This window comes from Gorilla gorilla, chromosome 10 (genome assembly GCF_029281585.2).
Source record: "Gorilla gorilla gorilla isolate KB3781 chromosome 10, NHGRI_mGorGor1-v2.1_pri, whole genome shotgun sequence".
Taxonomy (NCBI): Eukaryota; Metazoa; Chordata; class Mammalia; order Primates; family Hominidae; genus Gorilla; species Gorilla gorilla.
Window position 1 is genome coordinate 89,122,479 of NC_073234.2, and position 25,974 is coordinate 89,148,452.

Here is a 25,974-nt window from a genome sequence, read left to right on the forward strand (position 1 = left end):
TGTTGAAACATTCTTGAATTCCTGGGATAAAACCCACTTGTTCATGATGCATTATCCTTGTATGTGCTTTTGGACAAAGTTTGTTAGTATGTAATTGATTTTTGCATCTATGTTCATCAGAAATATTGGCGTGTAATTTTCTTTTTCAGTTGTATCCTTGTTTGGTTTTGATATCAGGGTTATCCTAGTCATGTGTATTGAGTTAGGAAGAAGTCCCTCTGCTTCAGTTTTTTGACATAGTTTGAGAATAATTGGTAACAATTATTCTTTAAATGTTTGGTAGAATTTAGCAGTGAAGACATCAGTCTCATTACCAGTTACTGGTCTATTCAGGTTTTTCTATTTCTTCTTGGTTCAATATTGGTAAGTTTTATCTTTCCAGGAATTTATCCATTTCCTCTAGGTTTTTTAAATATATTGGCATATAGTTGTTCATTTTAGTAATATATAATGTTCTTCTTTGTCTCGTTTTACCAACTTTGACTTGAAGTCTGTTTTGTCTGATAGAAGTGTGGATACTCCTGATCATTGTTGGTTCCTGTTTTCATGAAATATATTTATCTATTCCTTCATTTTTAGTGTATGTGTGTCTTTATAGATGAGATGAGTTGCTTATAGCCAGTATATAGTTGGGTCTTGTTTTAATCTATTTGGACAGTCTATAAATTTTAAATAGAAAATTTAACCTTCATATATTCAAGATTATTATTGATAGATGAGGACTTATGACTGTCATTTTATTAATCACTTTTTGGTTGTTTTGATCCTTTTTTGCTACTTTCTCTTTTGTTATTTGTTTTTGAAGTTGGGTGGTTTTCTGTAGTAATAAGCTCAATTTCTTTCTCTTTCTCCCTAGTGCATCAGCTCTAACAGTGAGTTTTATAGTTTTAAATGTTTTCATGATGGAAGTTATTGTGTTTTCACTTTCTGATGTAGGACTCCCTTGAGCATAACTTGGAAGTCTGTTCTAGTGGGAATGAATTCCCTTAGTGCTTTTTTTGCCTGTGAATGGTATTATTTCTGTTTCATTTCTGAAAGATAACTTTGCTGAGTATAATATTCTTGGCTGACAGTATTTTTTTTTTATTTTTCTTTCAGTACTTTGTATATCATCCCATTTTTCACCTGGCATGTAAGGTTTCTGCTGAGAAATCTGCTGTTAATATAATGGGGATTTCTTTATATGTGACTTGATGCTTTCCTCTTGCTGCTTTCAAAATTCTGTTTTTGTCTTTGACTTTTGACAACCTGACTATAATGTGCCTTGGAAAGGAATTGTTTTGTTGAAGCTACTGGGAGTTCTTTGTGCTTCCTGGACAAAGATGCCCATCTCCCTCATAAAACTTGGAAACTACTCAGTTATTATTATTATAATTATTATTATTATTTGAGATGGAATTTTTGCTCTGTTGCCCAGGCTGGAGCAAAATGGCATGATGTTGGCTAATTGCAGCCTCCACCTCCTGGGTTCAAGTGATTCTCCTGCCTCAACCTCGCGAATAGCAGGGATTACAGGCACCAGCCACCATACCTGGCTAATTTTTGTGTTTTTAGTAGAGACAAGGTTTCACCATGATGGCCAGGCTGGTCTCAAACTCTTGACCTCAGGTGATGCACCCACCTCGGCTACCCAAAGTGCAGGGATTACAGGCATGAGCCACTATGCCCAGCCAGTTATTATTTTATTAAATATTTTCTATACCTTTTCCCTTCTCTTCTCTTCTAGAATGTCCATAATACAAATATTTGTTTAATGGTGTCCCACAATTTTCGTAGCTTTCTTCATTTATTTTGTTTTTCCTTTTTAAATTTTTATCTGCCTGTTTTATTTCAAAAGACCTGTCTTCAAGTCCAGGTATTCTTTCTTCTGCTTGGTATCACGGGTTGTTGAAGCCTGTTATTATAATTTTCTAGAGTGTTGAAAGAGGTAGATCAACCCCTTTCTGTACCTTAAAGTCATAACGATGAGAGGAGAAAAGAAATAGAAAATTTAGTACTAGCAATAACTTTAGGGCAGTGAAGAAGGGAAGAAAGCAGATTGTGGGCTTGTCTTAACAGAAGATGATGAAGGTAATGAGTATAAATGGGATTTGGTGGTTAACCTCTATTCTGAAAAGCCTCACAAGGCCACTGAAATTGTATCTAGTTCATTTTATTATTTTGTTGAATCTTGTTCTATAACCTCTAGTGTTGACCTGTCACAAAATAGTATATTTTAAAATTTAAAAAATAATAAAAATGAAAAGATTATGTCAGCATTTTTATGCTCACTTCTCTGAAATAGAAGTTGAAAATGTGTAAAATGGTCACACTTTATGTAAACAAGCACCAATTCAATCAGCATGAAAAAAACAAGCTGCTGTGTTTGATGACAAAGAGGAAAGATCTCCACTTGATTTTTTCCTTTTATATAACCTGTTATTAATATGTTTAAAGACACTTTTTTGGTTTTCTCTAAGCCTAACTCTATAATTATAAAAGAAGTAAGAATGGAGACAATGAAAAACCAAGTTCATTTTTTTTTCTATTAAAAAGTTTCATCTAACTGAACAGGCATACCCTCATAACCACCAAAGCTATAGCAGAAATGCTCAAAACTTAAGATCTCAAATCAAATTTCCCAGGCTTGACATGTACTTTTGACACTTCTCTGATGTATAATATGTAACAGGTTACTTAATCATTCTGTTCAAATTTTCTTCTCTGAAAACTTAGATAATAATATCTGCCTCGAGAGGTTAAGCAAATGACTAGAAAGGAAGTGAATAGGACAGTCTCATGCACATAACAATGAATAAAAGTTAGCTATTCTAATTTGCTATTCTCACAATTTTATTATACGTGTCTGCTACCTCTGGTATGTTGAAAAGTGTAATGACTTTTGTGTCTTAGTTTTTTTTTTTCCAAATTGGACTAACACAATGCTGAATTGAATAATATCATCTATCACATTCTTCAATTTGTAACTTTTATCTGCATTGGTCATTTTATACATTTTATCTTTGTGCGTTTTTGGCCCATTCATCCTTACTTCATAATTTCATTACTCTTGAGAAGACCTACTTTTTATTCTATAATACTTTAATATATGTATTTAAATCCATTCAATTAGCTCTCATTGATCATTAAAAGTATAAAAATTTAAAATCCATTGTAGAAATATTTTAAAATTCAGTAGGTTGCATGTCTTATTGTGATTCTTGATAAGTCCTATATATTCACTGTACAATTAATTTAACTGGAGAATTTCTTTGCTTTCCCAAAGATTATTTTTGACTACTATTTAATTCTCTCTTTTCTCTCCATCTTGGTTTTACTCTTTCTTTTTAAATTAGGGTTGTCTCTTAAATTTCTGTTAAAAATATATTCCTTTCTTTCAGTATCTTTATATAATTAATTTCTTCCCTTGACTTGATTCTTTTCTTAATCCTTTCTTCTTTTGGATTGTTCTGTTATTGTTTTACTAGCTTCTTGGCTTCAAAGTTTAGCTCATACAGATCTTGTTTTCTGACAAAACATGTAAAACTACACATTCTTAACAAAACACCACTTTAGGTACATTTGATATATTTTTATAGAGGTTTTTTTATTGCCATTTGACTCTAAGAATTTTATAATTTCTCTTTTCTTTTTCAAGAACCAGAATCAAAGAATCCTCCCCTAAACTCCTGAGGCATCATCTACATAGCATCTTTTCTTTAGAAAACTGGATCCCATCTCCAAGGAACCACTATCTACTCTAGTTTTTAATAGTTACAACTTCTTTCCTTATTTTTCTCCAGTCTTTGGGGCGCTAGTTGCTTTCTGTAATTTCTGTCTCGTATTCATAGAGCTGATATTACTTAATCACATACGTAAACTTCAATTGTGTGGGTTGCAGAATTACAATATAAGTTGAATTCCAAACCTTGTCAATTCTCTCATGTGAAACTCAGGGGTAATTAATTGGGAGGAATTATGACCTTGAGACATAGAATGATAACATTTGTGTGGACTAAAATGAAGCTGAGAATGTTGAAAACTTTAGTTGCACTGAGCCTTCTTTGTAAGCAGAAGCAACTTGTTCTCTCTCAAGTCTGAGGAGGCAAATGTCCCTTGCTTAAAAACTCCATAATATCCTCATCTGGTGACAAAGGTCTTGTGAGGTCATGCTTACTATCCTCAAAAACAGCAAACAAACCCCAACACACTGTTGTTGCCTCCAAGTATATAACTATGGTTATATCTTAACATACTCCAGGATAGAAGTAAAATATACATGGGAGGAAACAGCTTTCACTTCAAAAAAACTGTAAAGTTTTTCTAATTTATAATTTTATTTATTATTTTAGCAGAAACCTAAGAAATATGCATGCAAATGGATTCTAAGTTTCTCAATATAAAGATAACAGAGTACCTCAGAGGACCAGGACAAATTTATACACAAAAGTGAGTTTAACTTTCATGCTGGATTTAGTGTGTTTAACTTAGCTTAAAGTAGCTTTCATATATTACTCTTTGATTGACAAAAATTTGGACTAAATGGTGGTCAGTGTATTCAGTGATTTGCAATGACAAAATTGTTCTTGTCTAAAGCAAAATAAGGAATCCAAAGTATTAGGGACATATGGATGTTAGATCAGCTTTATAATGTGTTACCAGTACCCATTCCTCAAAGGTATTTAAAAAAAAAACTTTATTCAGCAAGATATTGAGAGATACATTGTAGACGGCAGTGCTAGTTTCCCCAGAAATATCTGTGATAGATGTCTTCCATACGTGATGTAATTGAGACAGGTTCTCTGATTTCAAAGGAAATCATGGGATCCTGGTGTAGCAGATGCCAAGAGGCATGATGCAAATATCAGAGACACGGTAGGCCCATTTACTAAAGAGGATGATAGAGATAATGTGTAATCAGAATGTTCTGATCTTCAGGGATAACTGGCAATGGCTTGCTGAGTAATGTGTACCTAGGATAAAACTGTTTAACAGCCTATTACAATGTTACTTGATCTAGATACTAGGAATATCTCCAGACCTGGTGACCAGAAAACTGACTAAAATTAGAAAAATGAAGTTATATATTTTCACCATTGAGTTCAAATTTTAGTCAAATGTTAGGTTTCCAGACCTCAGCCAATTTACAAACTTGGTACACCGGCATTGAACTGAATTCCTTAGGACTTAAAAGACCACTTTGTTCCACTAGCTAAAGGAGACGATTATGCTTGTCAAGTGACAAATATAATTTTTGTCTCAAGTTCATATTGCAGAGCCCAGGTATTTCTGTGGAGTTGTTCAGCAATTGATAAAACCCATAAAACTTGCTCTCTGATATGTGGCTACAGGGTGTTTTTGTTAGTAAGGGCAAATGGAAGCTCTTTCTCTAGGAGTATAGTAAACCTGAAACAATAAAACATTAACACACCCTTGGCAGTGGTGGGGGAGAGATGAGTGCCTCTATCAAAGACTTTGAAGATACAGCATTGTGGACATCACCTCCCTATTACAGTCCCTGTTTGGTCTTTGGAGCAGGCTGAGGGATCTTCGTAATTGACTCTGGATTATATTAAATATAATCAGGAGGTTAGTTAACCTCATTAAGTTTAGCATCTTTCTTGAAACATTCGAGACAGTTCCTGACACCTGGCAAGCAACTATTGACTTGACAACTCTATCTTCTTTATACCAATTTTCAAGGATAATGAGAAGTTTTTTGTTTTTGCCTAGTAGGGATAAAACAACACATTCAAAACTTTGTCTTAGGGATATAGCAACTATCTTTCTTTCTTCCCTAATATATTCCTCAAATACCTTATTGTTTTCATATAACAGAACTCATACTGAGCCCTAAATGAATGACATTAAATTAATTTTGAATCTGATGACAAGGAAATAACAAGTACTTAAGTTAGCTTTATAAGACTCAGGTAAGCTAAGAGTTTGGATTAAATGCCCAGAGAATCTCGGGAGCCTGCTGTATTGAAGGGGAGAGAGGTATACATCAATGATGTAAGCATGTCTGTACATTCTCTCCAAGGTAAAGAAGAAGCTACGTTAAAGTTGGGAGAGGATTAGGACAAATACCTAACGTATACTGGGCTTAAAACCTAGATGGTGGGTTGATAAGTGCAGCAAACCACCATGGCACATGTATACCTATGTAACAAACTTGCACATTCAGCACATGTATCCCAGGACTTAAAGTAAAATAAAAAAAGAAGTTACTTTACTGTTTACTGTCCACCACTAAAAGAGAGACATGAAACTCCTAGGATATTTGGTATTGTAATGACAGCATATACTACATATGAGTGCACTATGCTAACTCACTAACTCAGAAAACCATAAAGCTGCTGGTTTTGTGTAGGTACCAGATGCAGATCAAGGGAATCTCTGCAGGTATCTCAGACTACAGTCTGATTCTACTGCTTGGGCTTTTACAAGCCGGAGGATTTGATGTTAAAATTCTCTATGATAGTGCCGCACCAAGTATTATTCATAACCTCTCACAGTCTCAATAGTAAGATAGGAACATGCAACATTAGGTAAATAACCACATCACTAAGAGCATTGTTTAATATATATGTTTCTCAATTAAGCAGCAAATTGGTTTACAGTTTAGTACAAACAGCAGTTTGAGTTGTGCTTATTGATAAAGATGTTTATGAAGCCTCTGGAGAGCCTCCATAGAGGAATCACAGTTCAGACATCTAAGATTCTAGTATGAATCCATTCATTCCTCTGGAGATAATTATTTCACTTTTGGAAAATGGCTTCTGGCTACTTAGAGACTGTGGTAGAGACAGAATGTCATGGGGCCTCCAATGACCATACCACGTGTGTTGCCCTTCATGAATTGCGTATCCCTCTCCCTTCAAACCATAATGTTAGGCATGTGTAGCATCTATATTTTTTCAAGTGTACACAGTGGTTAAGAGACTGGGCTGAAGCCGGTCTGAACACAAATAAGTTACATGAGTAACTAGATTATGTTCCTTTTTCATCTGCTATTATTACATTTCATTCTCTCCTCAATTCATATTTACAGTCTGATAGGAAGATCATTATGACTGCTAGTTTTCAGATGGATCCACATGATACCAACTGGAAGTGTACTTCTGCAGCAGTACAATTCCATTAAGAAGTATTTTTGAAAGAAAGAGATGAAAGAACTCTTTCTACTAAACATATCTTCAAACAGTGCATTTTATTGCCCAATTTGTTATTTTAGAGATGACTAGAAATGTGAATATACATTGATTTATGAACAACAGCTAATGGGTTTCCTACTGGCTAGAGGTTTGAAACCAGCAGGGTTGGAAATTTAGTGTCAAAATGGTCATGGGAAGAGATATGTGGAAGAACCTCTCAGAATAGAAACAAAAGGGATAGATATTTACATTTTGGATCCAGAGTGCCCACCAAAAGCCATCCATTGCAGACTAGACTCTCACTGATTAGATAGACAATATGATACATTCTGTGTATATCAGTTAATCATCTTACTCCTGGACATCTTAGTGCTTGCTCTGTAGTCTTATATACAAAATGTTAATAATGACACAGATGGAGGTTATGCATGGGCTCAAGAACGTAGGTTTCCTTTTAAAAAGGCACCATAGTCTCATTCTGAGCTCCTGATATGGCTTCATTCTCTGAAGGAACTAGGCTTCCACTCACTGGCACACTGATTACATTGGAATCCTTCCACAATGGAAGAAGCAATAATTTGTTCTCATTGGAATAAATAGTTTTTGAGTATGGATTTAATTTTACAGCTCATATTTCTCCTTCTAGTACTACCATCTGTAGAGTTAGAATGCCTTATTTACCATTATGGTATTCTTTGTAACATTGTTTCTGGTCAAATAATTCATTTCATAGCAAAATAAAATATACAATGGACTCATTCCATGAAATTCACTGATACAATATTTCTTACAGAGCAGCTCATCTTGAAGAATTTTAGAATCATACTCTGAATAATCAACTATGATATCATGTAGGAGACAACATTCAGATTGGATGGAATCTTATCCTTCAAGAAAGGGCATCATACTTTTATTTGAATCAGTGTTCAACATATAGGGATATTTCTTCCATAGTGAGACTATCAACTCTGGAAACCAAGGCATGCTAGTGGGAATACTTTTGCTATTCTAAAGCTAATAATCCACTCAAACGATTCTTCCTTAAGATTCAAAAAATTTTAAGCTATGTGGGTTTGAAGATTTTAGTTTTCAAAGGAAATATGATTTTGCCTATGGATATACAATGATTACATTTAATTGGAAGTTTAAACTGCCTCCTGGACATGGTAGATGCCCCATGACATTGACCAAACACATAGGGAGGTTAGGCTACTGGCTGGGATAACTGCTTCTAACTATCAAAAGAATATTGGGCTTGCTGCTACAAAGTGGGAAAGAGATAAACAAGGTTTGAAATTCATGTGTTTTTTTTTGGCATCTCTTACTACTTCTATATCAAGTATTGAAAGTGGGATAAAAACTTAAGATGACTCAGTATTCAACACAATAAAAATGAAGACATAAATCACTCCATTAAGACCCAGAACAGGTGAAGTTTGGACTGAGGTCATGAATAATAGAAGAAGAAAAAGGTAAATATAAACTATGACTTTGTGACATGTTACAGAAATGAGAATTTCAACTGCTATAAATTTTTTTTGCTTGTTATGTATTTAATGGTATGTATTTACTTTCTCTCCTTTCTTCTCCTCCCCTAAATAAGTATATTTATCTTTACATTATGGATTATTACTAAATTTTCAGGAAAATTATTTTAAAAACTCACGTTCCATTATGCTTATTTTTGATAGATAATGATATCCCTACCACAATAGAATAAGATAACTAAAGGTAGAAGTAGGTGGTAAAATTTGGATGCTGAGATACTGAGTTTTAATACTAGCTTTTTTTTTTTGTAAAGACGGGATCTCACTGTGTGACCCAGGCTAGTCTCAGACTCATGGGCTCAAAAGATCCCCCACCTTGGCCTCCCAAAATGTTATGATTACAGGCAGGAGCAACTGCATCTAGCCAGATGAGAATATTAAGGTTACTTAACTTCCCTAAAGATACATATTTTTTTCCTTTGTGTTTCACTTAGAAAAGTTTCTTCCTTTTTCTTATTTTTGAGACAGGGTCTCACTCTGTCATGCAGGCTGGAGTGCAGTGGCACGATCATGACTCACTGCAGCCTCAACCTCTTCAAGCTCAGGTGATCCTCCTGCCTTACCCTCCAGAGTAGCTGGGACTGCTGGTGCATGCCTCCACGTCCCACTATTTTTTGTATTTTTTATAGAGTCAGGGTCCTGCTATGTTGCCCAGGCTGGTCTCAAACTCCTGGGCTCAAGCCATCTTCCTGCCTTGGCCTCCCAAAGTACTGGAATTATAGGCATCTACAGGCATGAGCTACTGCACCTGGCTTGGTTTGTAAAGTTTCTATTAACCTATCTTCAAGCTTTCTGATTCCTTCTCAACTGTGTTAAGTTTACTGATGAACCTGTCAAAAGCATTTTTCTTTGCCATTGTTGTTTTTGGTTTACAAAATTTTCCTTAGTTATCTTAGCTTCCATCTTTCTGCTTATATTATCTTAATAATATTGCATTCTGTATACTTTTTTATTAGAGATTAGAATATAAACCATAATTATTTTTAATTCCATGTCTGATAATTACAACCTATGTGTCATATGTAAATCTGGTTCTGATGATTGCTTTGTCTCCTCAGACTGTGTTTTTTCTTGCCTTTTTACATCTTTTACAATTTTTTGGGGGTGAAAGTTGTATTGGTAGTAGGAACTGGGTAATAGATCTATAGTGTGAGGGTTTATGTTAATCTGGTTAGGAGTTGGGGATGAATCTAACGTTTATTATAGTTATATGTAACAAATATTTCAAGTTCCTCTAGTGTCCTTATTTTTGTCTCCCTTCTTGGTTTTGGGCTTTGCTTTGTACTGCTTCTCTGAGAGCGTCTGTGTCTTACAGCCATTTCCTCTGTAATCTACTGCTATTACGCAGTGTTGTTACCCACCACAGGTTCCTGAGTTCCTGAGTTCTCAATGCAATAGAAATTGACATAAGGCCAAAACAGTTTTCATTGGAGTTTATGCCCAGGCATAAGGGAGGAAGCACATGAAAGAGGATAATCCCTTGACTGACTTTCCAAAAAGAGCTTGTAGAGCTTTTTTATTAGACAAAGTCTGGGAACTGACATCAAGAGTATGGTATGCAAACTGGGCTGGGCAGCCTGGCTGGGCTATGAGGGGTAGGGTATGCAGAGCTGCATTATCTGGTTTCAATGCTTATCTTGAGTAATGGGCCATCTGGTGGTCTGACGGGGGCAACAAGGCTGTAAATGAATTGTGTAGCATTCCTTCCTGAGGTGGGGGACTCCACAACCTTGGTTATCTCCTAAATTCCAGTTCCTGGAATTCTTTAAGTAAAAGGATTATTAGCAGTGGGGTAGTGGAGTGGGTTTTGTGATCAGTGGAAATTTATGAAAAAATGCTGTTGTGGGGGACGTGAGTACATCTCTACTCTGTCTCAGCATGATGCTAAAGTATGGGAAGGAGTGTTCTATAATCTTCTGATTACATCAAGTCTCTTATAGGCCTGCTTCTCAAGAGTGTGGCTTTTGCGAGTATTTCTGTTTTTTGTTTTCTAAAGGGATCTCTCTCTCTCTTTTTTGTTTTCCTTCACATTCTCTCCATCCTTAGTTGCAGTATTCCCAGTCTAGTTATTTAAATCCATCTTTCATGTTGACTATGGATTTTTATTTTCCCCCTTGGGTGAGACAGGAAGACCGTGGCAGGCTAGAGTGAGACAATGTTCCCTTACTCTAGCTGGGATAAGGTTTCAGTACTGCCCACTAGTGACATCTTTTTCCCTAGAGACTAGGCTTTTGTTAGGGAGAAGGATCTATGAGGGTTTCATAGTGATTACTCTTTTCCTCCCACTGTTATAGCCACAAGGAGTATAATTTTTGAATTATGGACATGAAAACCTTGTGAAGTTCCTGGAGGAAAGTTAATAAGAATGTGGGTCCCCACTATGATTATTGCCAGAGTATTTGCTTAATCCCATGCTAGCCCCCACTCACCCTCTAAGAACTAGTCAATATTACTAATTAAGTAATTTTACTCTTCCTACCATCTTATGGTATTCAGCAGCTTCTACTTTAAGTGAGCAAATCATGGACCTTTCATCTCTCTGGATGTGTCTGTCTCTCCAGATTTTATGGTAGCCATTTGCTTTGTGACCTCAGTTCTCTGATGGGTTCAAAAAAAGTTATTGACATTTTATTTGTCCAGCTTTTTTTGTTTTGAAGACAGGAGTAATGACTTCCAAATTCTTAATATGTTAGATCTGAAACCAGTACTATTATCTTTTAAAAAAAGAACTAAAAATACACATTGCAAAAGGTTTAGTATTAATTGTGAGAATGAGTATTAATTGGTTTTATAAGCTATTAAATATTACGAAAATGTTAGATACTCTTATCATATTTAACTTAAAATGTTTTTACAATTAGAAACCTTTCTTTCCTCTTCATAATCAAAGTGAGTGGATTAAGTAATATTTTTGGTTCTTTCTAACATGAGAAATGACTGTTTTTCTTAACCTTTTTAGTCAATATCTTGCTTTTAAATATCCATCAGAAACTGTGACCATTCTTGGTTCACTTTTTCATGCTTGTGTTGAAACTACTAGAAACAGCACTTTGGAATTGTAAAAATCAATAAGCCTTTTGATCTAACTCCTTCTAATGTCACTTTCCCATCTGGAGTTTTAGGTACCTTTATGATTCTTCTGACTAAAAATATTTCTTTTATATGTATACTTTTTGTTTTTTTGCTTCTATTACTTGAGGGAACAATTGATCCTCATCAACTTGCCAACATTTCCTTTTATTTGGTTGGCAGGATGCCTGCTCTTGTTCTAGAACTCTCAAAATATTTCTCAACTTTATAGAAATAGAATAGATTTATGCTACTTGCAGTAAGCTCAAACATAGAATTGTGAATTGTGGTCATAAAACTAGTGAGAAAGATAAAGTAGTGCTAATTAGCATGGGAAAGTAGAGAATCAATGGAACTCAGACCCAGGATACTGGCTGTGTATTATTGCGTAAGGTAGTATACCTGTCTGAAACTCTATTTCCCAATACCAAAAAAAGTGTGTTCACATTGTAAGTTTTATATGGTTATTTAACAAGCATATGTTGAAAACCAACTCTTTGCCAGACACCATTCTAGATGCTGAGAACAGGGATGAACAACAAAGTCAAGTTTGTTGCAGTCATGGAGATTATTTCTAGAGTGAGGTTAACAACACATAAGAAAGAAATGAAGACCCAAGGAATTATCAGATGGTGATGAGTATTCTACAAAGGATTAAAGTAAGGGGATTTGATAGACTTCGTAGATGCTACTTTATATCACGTACTTAAGGAAGAAATCAAATCTAAATGACCAGGAATTAACCATGCAAAGTTAGAAGAAATTGCAGGCAGGAACAAAATTGGCAAAATTTGGATCCATAGAGAAGACTATCTTTCCTAGAGGATAGTAAGTAAGAAGGAAAAACATTATAAATTGAAAAATAGAGAAGACTGTGATCTGATATTATACGTATTTGTAAGCTAGGTAAGGAGCTTAGATGGTATTGCAAATATATTCAGAAACCACTGACAATGAATTGAAATTGGAATTTTCTTCCAATTCCAGTACTACTTATTTAAATAGCCCTCATGTTCATTCTTTGAAAATGTGGAAGTTAATATATACTTGAAGATTACAATCTTAAGTAATTTGCAAATGAGATAATGGATTTGAAGGTATTTGTAGTCATGTAAAAATTTATATTTATGTATTCTTGTGTAAAAGTCATATAATTTTTTATACTTATTTTATATATGAGAAAAATCTAGCTCTTGATTTTTAAATTATGTGTCATAAATTATTAAATCAGGCAATGTCAAAGATAGTATCTGAACCTAGGTTTTCAGACACTAAGAACTCAGCTCTTTTTATCAACTACATATTTTATCTGTGTAAAATGTGAATCATAGGAACCCAAATATATCTTCATTTGAAAAGCTGATGTTTCTTTCAACTTCTTCCCATTTTTTTATGGATTGACTCAACTCTCAAAATTGTTTGCTTTGCAGACATTTTTCTTTATTTTTGATTTTGTTATAAAACATATCTGGTTTTTTTCTTCTAGGTTTTCTTTTTTTTTCCAGCTAGAGTCATTTTATACAGCCCTGCTCTCTGAGCTTTATATTTTGTATCTTTTCCCAAGTCCACAAGTAATCATGTTTTCCCTTACATGTAAACCATTTATTTTGTTTATTTAAGAATTTTATTTTTCTTTTCACTTTCTAAGTAATCCATGATAACTGCTAAGGTCTGATTATCTGTGCTCCTCCTGAATTCATATGTTAAAATTTTTGCCCCTGAAGTGATAATATGACTTTAGGAGGTGGGGCCTTTGAAAGTTGATTTAGTCATGAGGGTACAGTCCCAGTGAATAGGATTAGCACCCTCATAAAAGAGGCCTGAGAGAGACAAATTGCTTAGTCCAGGATGTGAGGACACGGTTAGATGGTGCCATCTATGAACCAGGACACTGGCTCTCATCAAACAACGAATTTACTGGTGCCTTAATTTTGAACTTCTCAGCCTCCAGAAGAATGAGTTATAGCAGCCCAGATAGACTAAGATAATAACTTACAAAAATTTTGAAACTTTATATTAAAATATTATTTTCCTCTTTATTTTTTATTTCACAAAATATATAACTGATAATTTCCACTAAATTTGTTTTCATTCCTTATTCCTTGTGAAAACTTCACACAAGTTAATTGATTTAATTCATTAAATATTTATGATTGGTTACCAGGTTTCAAACACTTACTAACTAGGTATTGTGAAAATAATGCAAAACAGAACACAACTGATCTTCAAATGATGGATTTCCCTACAGTTAGAGTTTTCAAGTGACTTTTGCTTATTAATTGCACCCTGGAGCAGAGCTATGGCTATGGCATGGTGACTTGAATTTTGCCTTCAACACTACGGAGAGAAACGTTTTAAACCTCTGATTGTGTGTCTCTAGCCACAGTTGCTAGCTACTCCTAGGTCCTGGTTGACCCTTTTAGTAGCCTTTGTAGCTGGACTGAGATTAAAAGCTCAGGTGAAAAGCAGGAAGAAAAATGATTGGGGCACTTAGTGTGTGTATGCCTCCTCTCTTCATAATGCTACAGATTTAAGGATGAATAAGGCTATTTTTTTGTGATTTAAAATAACAAATCTTCCTATTTTCTTACTACATGTAAAAATAATGTTCTTTATTTAAAAATTCTATACCTTCCTCAGACAGCCAAAATCTGTTTACTAAAAGAAGCCCAGTACATTTTGCTCATCAATAGCTAAGAAACAGAACAAGGACAGAATTCTGTTTTCTGAGCAAAAGCCTAATCTTTTTTTCACTATTTTGACTACAATTTTTTTTTAATCCCATTATACTATCTAACTTCTAGACACAAGTATCATAATGATAACACTCTAAAAGCATGGATACTTTATTTTGTAATCTGTTTCAGACTTCTTAAATGATACATAGGAAAGAACGTTGATTTGGCAGTGATCTCACTAAATAATTTGCATGCAATAGTAGCAGCATCATCTATCACAGCTGACTATAAGAATCACCCTGACATTTATTAAGTGAAGTTTTATTGGTAACATAGATACGTATTTGTCACTAAGTATAAAACTGTTAGTTTACACATAGACAATTTATAAAATATTGTATTCCAAAGTTTGTTTTGTTTTGTTTTAATCAGTTATGGAGAAAATATGATACAGTAAAGAAAGCAAAAGGGAGGAGGACATGGTTAGAATGTAAAGAAGAGTAGTAAATTCCAGGAACTTTTCAAATATAATTGAGTAATTTAGGAAAAGATATTTTACATTTCGATCCATTAACTCTTGATTTGTAAAATGATAAAAATATGCACGTTATACAATGTTCCCTTGAGGATCAAACGGGATAATACAGATAACTATATTGGGCTGTTGTATTAGCCCATTTTCACACTGCTATAAAGATACTACCTGAGACTAGGTAACTTACAAACAAAAAAATGGTTTAATTGACTCACAGTTCCACATGGCTTGGGAGGCTTCAAGAAATTTACAAATCATGGTACAAGGTGAAGGGGAAACAAGGTACATCTTACATGGTGGCAGGAGAGAGAGAGCATAAGGGAAAGTACCACTTTTAAACCATCAGATCTCATGAGAACTCGCTCACTATCCCAAAAACAGCAAGGGGGAAGTTTGCCCCCATGATTCAATCACCTCCCACCAGGCCCCTCCTTCAACACATGAGGATTACAATTTGACGTTAAATTTCGATGGGGACACAGAGCCAAATCATGTCATCCATCCCCTGGCCCCTCCTAAATCACATGTTCTTCTCACATTTCAAAACACAATCATGCCTTCACCAACAATCCCCCAAAGTCTTACCTCATTTAAGAATTTACTTAAAAATTCAAGTCCAAAGTCTCATCTAACACAAGGCAAGTCCCTTCCACCTAAGAGTCTATAAAATAAAAAAAACAAATTAGTTACTTCAAAAATACAGTGGGGACACATGCATTCAGTAAATGTTCCTGATGCAAATGACAGAAATTGGCCAAAATAAAGAGGCTACAGGCCCCATGTGAGTCTGAAATCCAGCAGAGCAGTAATTAAATCTTCAGCTCCAAAATGATCTCTTTTGACTGCATGTCTGACATCCAGGGCACAATGATGCAAGGGATTGGCTCCCAAGGCCTTGAGCAGCTCTGCCCCTGTGGTTCTGCAGGGTACAGCCCATACAGCTGCTTTCATGAGCTGGCATCGAGTGTCTGTGACTTTCCCAGGTACATGGTACAAGCTGTTGGTGGATCTACCATTCTGGGATCCGGAAGATGGTGGCCCTCTTCTCACAGCTCCACTAGGCAGTGCTTCAGTGAGGAATCTGTGTTGGGGCTCCAACCCCACATTTCCCCTCTTGCCCTCGTAGTGGTTCTCCATGAGGGCTCCACTCCTACAGCTGACTTCTGTTTGGATATCCAGGCATTTCTATACGTCCTCTGAAATCTAGGTGGAGGTTCCCAAAGCTCAACTTTTGTCTTCTGCATACCCACAGGGCCAACACCATGTGGAAGCTGCCAAAGCTTGGGGGTTGCACCCTGTGAAGCCATGGCCTGAGTTGCACTTTGTCTCACAAAACCATTTTTCCCTTCTAGGCCTTGAGGCCTGTGATAGGAGGAGCTGCCACAGAGATCTCTGACAAGTCCTGGAGACATTTTTCCCATTGTCTTGGCAATTAATATTTGGTTCCTCATTACTAATGTAAACTTCTGCAGCAGGCTTAGATTTTTTTTTCCCCAGAAAATGGGTTTTTCTTTTCTACTGAATGGTCAGGCTACAAATTTTGCAAACATTTATGCTCTGCTTCCCTTTTAAACGTAAGTTCTAATTTCAAATCTTCTCTTTGTGAACACGTGACTGTACACTTTCAGAAAAATCCAGGTCACCTCTTGAATGCTTTGCTGCTTAGAAATTTCTCCTGCCACATACCCTAAATCATCTCTCTAAAATTCAAAGTTCCACTGATCTCTAGGGCGGGGCAAAATCCTGCCAGTCTCTTTGCTAAAGCATAGCAAGTATAGCCTTTGCTCCAGTTCTCAATAAGTTTATCATCTTCATTTGAGACCACCACAGCCTGGACTTCATTGTCCATATTACTATCAGTATTTTGGCCAAACCCATTAAACAAGTCTCTAGGAAGCTCCAAACTTTCCCACATCTTCCTGTCTTCTGAGCACTCCAAACTGTTCCAGCCTCTGCCTGTTACCCAGTACGAAAGTTGCTTCCACAGTTTTAGGTTATCTTTACATCAGTACCCCACCCTACTGGTACCAGTTCTTTGTATTAGTTCCTTTTCACACTGCTATAAAGATACCACCTGAGACTGGGTAACCTATAAAAAAAATAGCTTTAATTTGCTTACAGTTCTGAATGACTGGGGAAGCCTCAAGAAACTTACAATCATGATGGAAGGTGAAGGGGAAAAAAGGCACATCTTACTTGGTGGCAGGAGAGAGAGAGAGTGCAGGGAGAGGTGCCCGTTTTAAACCATCATATCTCATGAGATCTCCCTGGCTATCATGAGAACAGCATGGAGGAAACCTCTCCCATGATCCAATCACTTCCCACCAGGTCCCTCCCTCAGCACATGGGGATTACACTGCAAGATGAGATCAGGTGGGGACACAAAGCCAAATCATATTAGTTGTTCTTGCGTTGCTATAAAGAAATACTTGAGACTGGGTAACTTATTTTTTAAAAAGGTATAATTGGCTCATGGTTCTGCAGGCTGTACAGGAAGTATGACTCTGGCATCTGCTCAGCTTCTAGAGAGACCTCAGGAAATTTACAATCAGGCTGGGCACGGTGGCTCACGCCTGTAATCCCAGCACTTTGGGAGGCCAAGGCGGGCGGATCACGAGGTCAGGAGATCGAGACCATCCTGGCTAACACGGTGAAACCCCGTCTCTACTAAAAACACAAAAAAATTAGCTGGGTGTGGTGGTGGGTGCCTGTGGTCCCAGCTAACTCGGGAGGCTGAGGCAGGAGAATGGCATGAACCTATGAGGCGGAGCTTATAGTGAGCCAAGATCGTGCCACCGCATGCCAATCTGGGTGACAGAGTGAGACTCTGTCTCAAAAAAAAAAAAAAAAAAAAAGGAAATTTACAATCATCACAGAAGATGAAGGAGGAGCAGGCATATCACATAGTGAAAGCAGGAACAAAACGGTGAGGCAGAAGGTAACACAGACTTTTAAATGACCTGAGAACTCACTCACCATTGCAAGAACAGTACCAAAGGGGATGAAGCTAAACCATTAATGAGAAAAACACCTCCATAATCCAATCACCTCCCACCACTCCCCATCTCCAACATTGGAGATTACATTTCAATATCAGATTTTGGCAGGTATACACATCCAAATTTTATCAATAACTATAAAATGCATGTGAAAATGTTTTACACACTTAAAAACCTCTACTAAAAAAGCATCATTTGTTATTTCTTAGAACTCTAACAATAACGTAGAGTTTTACTAGTGATTGACAGACATATTGTGTGATGGATAAAACTGTTGGCTCAAAGTCTTACTCTTTGATGTAGTCTTCTCTTTTAAGCTGCTTTTGGTTAATGATATGTTGGCAGAAGTAACAGAGTGCTGATTTCAAGTCTGGCTTTAAAGAAACATCACAGATTTTCACTTTTTCTCTTCCACCACTGTTATCATCATAAGAAGACCAGGCTATAACTTGCCTGCTGGCCTAAGGAAAGTTAGAGAATTAAACATAATGTCTAGGTTTTTCAGCAATAGGCTAGGCAGTGGCTTTATTTATAGAAATGGGTAAAATTCAGAAATGTTTGCATTTGATAAGAAAGTGTTTTGGACACGTTATATTTCAGATGCCTATCAGGCACCCAAGTGAAGACATCAAACAGGAATTTACATATCTGGCTTGCAAGCTCATTGGAAATGTTTAGAATAGAAATGCAAATTTGGCACTCATCTATTTTTAGACATATTAAAAGTACAGGACTTGATTAGATCTAGAGAGTGAATGTGAGTGAAAACAAGATCTTTGACTAAGCCCTGTGGTACTCTTAATATTTAGAATTTAAGCAAAGAAAGAGGAGCCAATGAAAGAGACTAAGGAAGGATGGCAATTTAATAGTAAGGCTAAGATAATGGTGTCCCTGAAGATAAACTCAAAAAGTGTTTCAGGAGAATAGGAGAAAATGAGCACACATGCAAAATCAAATTAAGAACTTAGCTGGTTAGGAGAGTTGATGACTGAACTAATCATTCGTTTTGGTAAAATTAAATTTCTTAGTGATGTTGACTAGAATTGTTTCAGTGGGTTGAAGATGTCAATTATTTTTAGAAATTTTACTGAAAAGAGGAGCAGAGAAGGGGTTAAAAAGGTCAAAATGTTTTTTAAAATGTTAAAAAGAATACGTAATACATGTCTGTATGTTCTTGAAAGTGATCCAAGAAAAGGAAAAATGCATTAATGCAAACAGAAAAGATAATTCTAGAAACAATGTTATTATTATTATTATTATTATTATTATTAGAAGAGATGAGATTCCATTATACAGGTAAAATTTGGTGGTTTGCTTAGAGAGGAGCAAGAATAGCTATTCTACTTTAATAAGAAAAGCAGAACATGTGAGTATAAATTTAGATTGATTGGTAGACTTTGTATATTGAGAGTGGAAGATTTGGCATTTACTTCATCATGGCGTCTAGATCTTCAGTAAAATAAAATCAAATAAATAATATAATAAAATAAAATAAAATAAGGGATGCAAACTGATAATAGGGTAAAATTGGATGACTGGAGGGAGAGCCGGAACTGTGAAATGGTCATCTTGAAGAGTTGTAGCAATAAAGTAGTAAAAATATAGAAAAAGCCACTGAGATTTATGGTCATAAATTTAATGTGAAACCAGTCAACAAAATTATAAATTTTTTCCTGTCATGTCCTAACTCAACTAGAAGGAAAATAAACCGACAGTTAAAATTAACCAGGAATAGAGATTTTCTAGGTAGTAGTATGGTTGATTTCAATATATTACTGACTAATATGGTTTGGATGGGTTCCCACTCAAATGTCATTTTGAACTATAATCCCCACAACCCCTACATGTCTCGGGAGAGACCTGGTGGGAGGTGATTGCATCATGGGAGTGGTTTCCCCCATGTTGTTCTCATGATAGTGAGTGAGTTCCCACAGGATCTGATGGTTTTATAAGGGGCTCTTTCCCTCTTTCTCCAGTCTGGGGTAGTATCTTTACAGCAGTGTGAGAATGGACGAACACAGTAAATTGGTGCCAGTAGAGTTTGGTACTGTTATAAAGATGCCAGAAAATGTGGAAGTGACTTTGGAACTGGGTAACATGCAGAGGTTGGAATAGATTGGAGGAATCAGAAGAAGACAGGAAGACGTGGGAAAGTTTGAAACTTCCTAGAGACTTGTTGAATGGTTTTGACCATAATGCTGATAATGATATAGACAATGAAGTCCAGGCTGAGGTGGTCTGCAATGAAGATAAGAAACTCACTGGGAAATGGGGCAAAGTTCACTCTTGTTATGCTTTAGCAAAGACACTGGTGGCATATTGCCCCTGCCCTAGACATCTGTGTAACTTTGAACTTCAGAAGAATGATTTAGGGTATTTGGCATAAGAAATTTCTAAGCAGCAAAGCATTCAAGAAGTGACCTGGGTGCTTGTGATGGTTAATACTAAGTGTCAACTTGATTGGATTGAAGGATACAAAGTATTGACCCTAGGTGTGTCTGTGAGGGTGTTGCTAAAGGAGATTAACATTTGAGTCAGTGAATGGGGAAAGGCAGACCCAACTTTAATTGGGTGGGCACCATCTAATCAGCTGCCAGAGAATATAAAGCAGGCAGAAAAATGTGAAAAGGAGAGACTGGCCTAGTCTCTCAGCTGACACCTTTCTCCTGTGCTGGACACTTCCTGCCCTCGAACCTCACACTGCGAGTTCAGTTTTGAGACTCAGACTGGCTCTACTTGCTCCTCAAGCTTGCAGACAACCTATTGTGAGATCCTGTGATCATGTAAGTCGATATCTAATTAACTTCCCTTTTATATATATATATATATCCTATTATATATATATCCTATTTTATATATATATCCTATTTTATATACATATATCCTATTTTATATATATATATATATAAATATATATGAATATATAAAATAGTTTTGTCTCTCTAGAGAACCCTTACTAAAAGAGGTTTTGGTACCAGGAGTGGTTCTAGAGGAACAGAATATTAAGAATGGAGTTCTTTTGTTGGTTTTGGGGTTTCTGGAGTTGGCTGCTTAATATGATTAGACTTCAAAATGCTAAGGATTCTACTTCTAACAGTGTGGAGAACGCCAATAGTTCTTGGCATAAACTGTTTAGAAAGTTATGCAAAATAAGTGCATTTGACACTCCTGATTCACCACTCATGAGAGGCAAGGAGTTGAGTGACTCTATACATAACACCTTTGACCATATGTGGAGAACCAAGGAACATAAAGAAGCTGGTTGGTTGCTCCTAAAGTTCAGGGAACAAAGTAATGAAAGAAAATGATGAACTCAGGCATTCTGTCTCTTAGCTTCAGAAGCAGATACTGAGCCTCAAATCTGCTAAGATTGCCCTGAGTGAGACTTATCTCCTGTAGAGAAAGAGCTAAAAGTATGGAAAAACAGATACAAGGTCTTATCACGCGAATGGCTGACCTGCAATGAAATGGGCATGCACAGCCTTGCCAGATGTCTCCTGTTAAAGTGAGGGCATTGATTAGAAAAGAATAGGACCCTGCAACTTGGAATAGGGATGTGTGAGAGGACCCTGATGAAGTTGGAGACACTGAGCTTGTAAACTCTGATGAACGTTTTTTTGACAAAAGGAACAGCTACCTCATCCCCAGTAGTGGCAACTTTCCCTCCCCTACCCATGCTGCCATCAGCCTTTCCACATTTGTCTGAGGAGATAAGCCCTGTGCTTCCTGAGACAATAGTGATGGCCTCCCCTGAGGCAGTTGCCAGGCCAAATAATGTTGATTCTCTTCAGGAGCCATCCCCAACACCCCTGTTTGCTTCTAGATCTAAACTTTACTTCTAGGCCTAAAGTCATGGTAGGATCCTTGAGGTGAGGTTGAGAGTGTGACCCATGAGGAGGTGTGGTACACTCAAAAAGAACTATTTGAGTTCTCTATATGAACAGAAATCTGGAGAACAGGCATGGGAATGGATATTAAGGGTACGGGGTAATGGTGGAAGGAGCAGAGTTGAATCAGGCTGGATTTATTGATTTGGGCCTACTAAGTAGAGACTCTGCTTTTAATGTTGCAGCTAGGGGAGTTAAAAAATGTTCTAGGCCAGGCACAGTGACTCACACCTATAATCACAGCACTTTGGGAGGCTGAGGCAGGTGGATCACCTGAGGTCGGGAGTTCAAGACCAACCTGAGGTCGGAGTTCAAGACCAACCTGACCAACATGGAGAAACCCTATCTCTACTAAAAAACAAAACAAAACAAAATTAGCCAGGCATGGTGGTGCATGCTTGCCTGTAATCCCAGCTACTCGGGAGGCTGAGGCAGGAGAATCAGTTGAACCTGGGAGGTGGAGGTTGTGGCATGCCAAGATCATGCCATTGCACTTTAGCTTGGGCAACAAGAGCGAAACTCCACCTAAAAAAAAAAAAGTTCTAATAGTTTATTTGCTTGGTTAGCTGAAATATGGATTAAAAGATGGCCCAAAATGAGCAAGCTGCAAATGCCTGATCTCTTGGTTTAATGTACAGGAAGGGGTGCAAAGGCTTAGGGAGATTGGGATGGTGGAATGGATTAGTCATTTTAGACCTACTCATCCCAGCTGGGAGTGCCCAGAAGATATACTCTTGACCAGTGCCTTGTAGATATATCTTTGACCAATGCCTTGTGAAATAGATTTGTGAAGGCAGCACCTGAAGTTTTGAAGAGCCCTGTAATTGCTCTCTTCTCTGTATGACAGATCTAACAGTGGGAACCACAGTCACTCGACTACAAAATTTAAATACAATGGGAATAACTGGATCCCAAGGTGGCAGGGGCCAATTGGCCACACTCAGTGATCAAAGGCAAGGTGGACGTAGCTACCGTAATGAACAGCAGAGGCAAAGCAGCAATCAGAATAGTTTAACTCATGTGGACTGCTGACATTGACTAATCAATCACAGTGTTCCAAGAAATGAAATTGATAGGAAGCTTACTGCATTCCTACTTAATTTATACAAGCAGAAAGCTTCTAGGTCGAATGGAGAATGGACTAATTTGAATTATAAACACAGAGAATCATGGCCTCTAAATCAATTTTCAGACTTGAGCCAGTTTACAGACCCCAAACCCCCTGAATGAAGGGGAGGCTGGATCCCTTTGATGAAGAACCCCACTACATTACTGACAATTTATGCAGTGACTTTTTTCCTATCCTTCCTTAAGAATACCTCTGGCCTTTTACCAAGGTAACTGTACATTGGGCAAAGGGAAATGATTAGACATTTCAGGGACTACTGGACACTGGCTCTGAGCAGACATTGATTCCAGAAGACCCAAAATGTCATTATGGTCCCCCAGTTAAAACAGGGGTTTGTGGAGGTTATGTAATTAATGAAGTTTTAGCTCAGGTCTGACTTACAGTGAGTCTAGTGGGTTCACGGATTCATCCTATGGTCATTTCCCCAGTGCCATAATGCATAATTGGCATAGACATACTTAGCAGCTGGCAGAACCCCCACATTGGCTCCCTGACTAGTAGAGTGAGGGCTACTATGGTGGGAAAGGCTAAATGGAAGCCATTAGAGCTGCCTCTACATAGAAAAATAGTAAATAAAAAAAAATACATCCCTGGAGGGATTGTAGAGATTAGTGCCACCATCAAGGACTTGAATGATGCAGGAGTGGTGATTCCCACCACATCCCTGTTCAACTCTGCCATTTGGCAGGTGCAGAAGACAGGTGGATCTTGGAGAATGACAGTGGATTATTGTAAGCTTAACCAAGTGGCGACTCCAATTGCAGCTGCTGTACCAGATGTGGTTTCATTGCTTGAGCAAATTAACACAACTCCTGGTACCTGGTATGCAGCCATTTACTTGGTAAATGCCTTTTTCTCCATTCCTGTCCATAAGGCCCACCAGAAGCAATTTACCTTTAGCTGGCAAGGCCAGCAATATACCTTTACTGTCCTACCTCAGGGGTATATCGACTCTCCAGCTTTGTGTCATAATCTTATTTGGAGAGATCTTGATCGCCTTTTGCTTCCATAAGATATTACACTGGTACATTACATTGATGACATTATTCTGATTGATCCAATGAGCAATAAGTAGCAAACACACTGGACTTGTTGGTGAGACATTTGCATGCCAGAAGGTGGGAAATAAATCCTACAAAAATTCAGAGACCTTCTACCTTAGTAAAATTTCTAGGGTCCAGTGGTGGGGGTCTGCCGAGATATTCTTTCTAAGGTGAAGAATAAGTTGCTGCATTTGGTCCCTTGTACAACCAAGAAAGAGGCACAACCCCTAATGGGCCTATTTGGATTTTGGAGGCAACACATTTCTCATTTGGGTGTGTTACTCTGATCCATTTATTGAGTGACTCAAAAGTCTGCCAGTTTTGAGTGGGGTCCAGAAAAGGAGAAGGCTCTGCAACAGGTCCAGGCTGCTGTGCAAGCTGCTCTGCCACTTGGGCCATATGACCCAGCAGATCCAATAGTGCTTGAGGTGTCAGTAGCAGATACGGATGCTGTTTGGAGCCTTTGGCAGACCCCCATAGGCGAATCACAGCGGCAGCCTGTAGGATTTTGGACTGAGACCTTGCCATCTTTTGCAGATAACTACTCTCCTTTTGAGAGACAGCTCTTGGCCCGTTACTGGGCTTTGGTGGAAACTGAACATTTGACTATTGGTCATCAAGTCACCATGCCTGAACTGCCTATCATGACATGGATACTTTCTGACCCATCTAGCCATAAAGTGGGTCATGCACAGCAGCATTTTGTCATCAAATGGAAGTGGTATATATATATATGATCGGGCTCAAGCAGGTCCTGAAGGCACAAGTTACATGAGGAAGTGGCTCAAATGCCCATGCTCTCCACTCATGCCACCCTCCCTTCTCTCCCTCAGTCTGCACTGATGGCCTCGCGGGGAGTTCCCTAGGATCAGTTAACAGAGGAAGAGAAAACTACAGCCTGGTTCACAAATGGTTCTGCACAATACGCAGGCACCACCCAAAAGTGGACAGCTGTAGCACCCTAGCCCCTTTCTACAACATCCCTGAAGGACAGTGGTGAAGGGAAAACTTCCCAGTGGGCAGAACTTCAAGTGGTGCACCTGGTTGTGCTCTTTGCATGGAAGGAGAAATGGCCAGATGTGCAATTATATACTAATTCCTGGGCTGTAGCCAATGGTTTGGTTGGATGATCAGGGACTTGGAAGTAGCATGATTGGAAAATTGGTGACAAAGAAATTTGGGGAAGAGGTATGTGGCTGGACCTCTCTGAGTGGTCAAAAACTGAAGATATTTGTATCCCATGTGAGTGCTCCCCAATGAGTGGCCTCAACAGAAGAGGATTTTAATAAAGTGGAAAGGATGACCTTTTCTGTGGACACCACTTAGCCTCTTTCCCCAGCCACCCTTGTAATCGCAAAATGGGCCCATGAACAAAGTGGCCACGGTGGCAGGGATGGAGGCTACACAAGGACTCAGCAATATGGACTTCTACTCACCAAGGCTGATGTGGCAATGGCCACTGCTGAGTGCCCAATTTGCCAGCAGCAGAGACTAACACTGATCCCTCGATATGGCACCATTCCTCAGGGTGATCAGCCAGCTACCTGGTGGCAGTTGATTATATTGGACCTCTTCCATCATGGAAAGGGCAGAGGTTTGTCCTCGCTGGAAAAGACACTTACTCCAGATATGGGTTAGCCTATCCTACACAAAATGCTTATCCCAAGACTACCATCCATGGACTAATGGAATGCCTTATCCACCAACCTGGTATTCCATACAGCATTGGCCCTGAACAAGGCACTTACTTTACAGCGAAAGAAGTGTGGCAGTGGGTTCATGCTCATGGAATTTACTAGTCTTACCATGTTCCCCATCATCCGAAGCAGCTGGATTGATAAAACAGTGGAATGGCCTTTTGAAGTCACAATTACAATACAAACTAGGTGAGAATACTTTGCAGGGCTGGGGCAAAGTTTTCCAGAAGTCCTTGTATGTTCTGAATCAGCAT

At 37.7% G+C, this 25,974-nt stretch overlaps 1 long non-coding RNA gene across 2 annotated transcripts in view; it reads left to right on the top strand.

Annotated features, from left to right (window-relative positions):
• LOC109029113 (uncharacterized) overlaps positions 1-25,974 on the top strand; it is a 101,024-nt gene that overhangs the window by 46,560 nt on the left and 28,490 nt on the right. For both annotated transcript variants that reach the window (XR_008670073.2, XR_008670072.1), the window contains exons 3-4: positions 4,332-4,428; positions 8,477-8,608. This is a non-coding gene — a long non-coding RNA (uncharacterized lncRNA). The remainder of the gene's footprint in view (positions 1-4,331; positions 4,429-8,476; positions 8,609-25,974) is intronic.